Here is a 3,469-nt window from a genome sequence, read left to right as displayed (position 1 = left end):
GAGTTGCTCGCAATGCGCCCGGAACATTATTCTGAGTTTATTCGATAAATATTCATCCTAGAGCTTTGATACTTGATATTTATTGTTAGAATGCGTTATTATACAATGATCTAATATTTATAATGGTCTGGGAACGCTAGGAAAAAAGTTTACTCTTGGCGGTTGGACTTAGAAAAATTTCGCTCGGTCGGAGTTGCTCGCAATGCGCCCGGAACATTATTCTGAGTTTATTCGATAAATATTCATCCTAAAGCTTTGATACTTGATATTTATTGTTAGAATGCGTTATTATACAATGATCTAATATTTATAATGGTCTGGGAACGCTAGGAAAAAAGTTTACTCTTGGCGGTTGGACTTAGAAAAATTTCGCTCGGTCGGAGTTGCTCGCAATGCGCCCGGAACATTATTCTGAGTTTATTCGATAAATATTCATCCTAGAGCTTTGATACTTGATATTTATTGTTAGAATGCGTTGTTATACAATGATCTAATATTTATAATGGTCCGGGAACGCTAGGAAAAAAGTTTACTCTTGGCGGTTGGACTTAGAAAAATTTCGCTCGGTCGGAGTTGCTCGCAATGCGCCCGGAACATTATTCTGAGTTTATTCGATAAATATTCATCCTAGAGCTTTGATACTTGATATTTATTGTTAGAATGCGTTGTTATACAATGATCTAATATTTATAATGGTCTGGGAACGCTAGGAAAAAAGTTTACTCTTGGCGGTTGGACTTAGAAAAATTTCGCTCGGTCGGAGTTGCTCGCAATGCGCCCGGAACATTATTCTGAGTTTATTCGATGAATATTCATCCTAAAGCTTTGACACTTGATATTTATTGTTAGAATGCGTTATTATACAATGATCTAATATTTATAATGGTCTGGGAACGCTAGGAAAAAAGTTTACTCTTGGCGGTTGGACTTAGAAAAATTTCGCTCGGTCGGAGTTGCTCGCAATGCGCCCGGAACATTATTCTGAGTTTATTCGATAAATATTCATCCTAAAGCTTTGATACTTGATATTTATTGTTAGAATGCGTTATTATACAATGATCTAATATTTATAATGGTCTGGGAACGCTAGGAAAAAAGTTTACTCTTGGCGGTTGGACTTAGAAAAATTTCGCTCGGTCGGAGTTGCTCGCAATGCGCCCGGAACATTATTCTGAGTTTATTCGATAAATATTCATCCTAGAGCTTTGATACTTGATATTTATTGTTAGAATGCGTTGTTATACAATGATCTAATATTTATAATGGTCTGGGAACGCTAGGAAAAAAGTTTACTCTTGGCGGTTGGACTTAGAAAAATTTCGCTCGGTCGGAGTTGCTCGCAATGCGCCCGGAACATTATTCTGAGTTTATTCGATAAATATTCATCCTAAAGCTTTGATACTTGATATTTATTGTTAGAATGCGTTATTATACAATGATCTAATATTTATAATGGTCTGGGAACGCTAGGAAAAAAGTTTACTCTTGGCGGTTGGACTTAGAAAAATTTCGCTCGGTCGGAGTTGCTCGCAATGCGCCCGGAACATTATTCTGAGTTTATTCGATAAATATTCATCCTAAAGCTTTGATACTTGATATTTATTGTTAGAATGCGTTATTATACAATGATCTAATATTTATAATGGTCTGGGAACGCTAGAAAAAAAGTTTACTCTTGGCGGTTGGACTTAGAAAAATTTCGCTCGGTCGGAGTTGCTCGCAATGCGCCCGGAACATTATTCTGAGTTTATTCGATAAATATTCATCCTAAAGCTTTGATACTTGATATTTATTGTTAGAATGCGTTATTATACAATGATCTAATATTTATAATGGTCTGGGAACGCTAGGAAAAAAGTTTACTCTTGGCGGTTGGACTTGGAAAAATTTCGCTTCGGTCGGAGTTGCACGCAATGCGCCCGGAACATTATTCTGAGTTTATTCGATAAATATTCATCCTAGAGCTTTGATACTTGATATTTATTGTTAGAATGCTTTATTATACAATGATCTAATATTTATAATGGTCTAGATACGATAGAAAGATAAGTTTACTCTTGGCGGTTGGACTTGAAAAATGTTCAAAGTGCCGAGATAGTATATGAAAAGTTGAATATTTTGTGTTAAATATCCTGGAAATATAAATATTTATTGTGTTGTACAAAAAAATTTTTCATGCAAAAATTTTTCTAAGTCCCAACAGCCCCGCCGGACGGGCTGTTGCCGCGGCGGTTTGCACCCATAAGCGCGCGTGCTATTCACCGCGCGGCGCCGGCGTCCTTGCCGGCCGTTCGGTATCCTTAAGAGACTCGACGGTTCGGCGAGTCGGGCGGTTCAGCGCGCGCTTGGGGCTATTCTACGATCTCGGTCGAGAAGCAGTTCACGGCGCCTCGAGACTTCGGTCTCGACTGTTTCGTTCCGTACTTCGTTTAGAACTTTTCTCTACACAGCATTGCCACGGGTCGGTGTCTAAGACCGAATGGCCCTTATGTGGCGAGCCTCCCATCGAGGAGGTTGGTGACTTGTATGCACTGATGTGTATACTCGTACTAACTGAGCATCAACTCTTCTATCCGAGCTAAAAGTTTGAGATAGTTATGGAAAGATGTTTGAGAGAAACTAAAACTAGAAAGAAGTCAAACTTCTTGTTTGCAGAGAAACGAAAAGTAAATAAAATGAGGTTGGCTTTCGGAGGGGCATTGTTACACCCAGAGCCCAGCATGCGTCCTGTCCGCGCTTCCTCGGCACTTGTGTCGATTGTCCAGCGCCCGTGGTTACGTGCTACGTGGGATACTCGTGCTACCAGATGTTAGCTCAACCTGAGAACGCAAGGAAATATAAGAATTTGTTCTCGAGAGAAACCCAAAAGGGAAATATTAAACATGAATTTTATGCACTACACGTAATGATTTGTGATGTTATGAGAAAAATATAAACCGAGAACGCAGGAATATCTGGCAAATGAATTTGTTCGAGGTTAAGAAAGAAAGGAAAAGAAGGAAGGTGGCAATATGATATAAACTCGTTCGAAAGGTTCTCTGAGAATTCGAACGAGTAAAAATGAATTTATACAAAACTTAAGAGAGAAGAGAGATTGAGGGAGGAATATGATATAAACTCGTTCGAAAGGTTCTCTGAGAATTCGAACGAGTAAAAATGAATTTATACAAAACTATAAGAGAGAAGAGATTGAGGGAGGAATATGATATAAACTCGTTCGAAAGGTTCTCTGAGAATTCGAACGAGTAAAAATGAATTTATACAAAACTATAAGAGAGAAGAGATTGAGGGAGGAATATGATATAAACTCGTTCGAAAGGTTCTCTGAGAATTCGAACGAGTAAAAAGGAATTTTTATACAAAACTATAAGAGAGTGTCGTCGACCTGTCTCTGAAAGAGCTGGCGACGAAAAGACACACATATTTATTATATATTGAAAAATCGACAAAAATTGTCGAAGCTCCCTGG

General features: G+C 38.4%; 1 non-coding gene across 1 annotated transcript in view; it reads left to right on the top strand.

Moving 5' to 3' along the window:
• The first annotated feature begins 3,462 nt into the window (after nucleotides 1-3,462).
• Nucleotides 3,463-3,469, top strand: part of LOC143221562 (small subunit ribosomal RNA) — a 1,920-nt gene continuing 1,913 nt past the window's right edge. The window contains exon 1 of the ribosomal RNA XR_013011792.1: nucleotides 3,463-3,469. This exon is cut by the window's right edge and continues 1,913 nt beyond it. This is a non-coding gene — a ribosomal RNA (small subunit ribosomal RNA).

Source organism: Lasioglossum baleicum, unplaced genomic scaffold (genome assembly GCF_051020765.1).
Source record: "Lasioglossum baleicum unplaced genomic scaffold, iyLasBale1 scaffold2681, whole genome shotgun sequence".
NCBI lineage: Eukaryota > Metazoa > Arthropoda > Insecta > Hymenoptera > Halictidae > Lasioglossum > Lasioglossum baleicum.
Note: the sequence above shows the minus strand (reverse complement) of the source record. Positions and strands in the feature narration are given on the sequence as shown.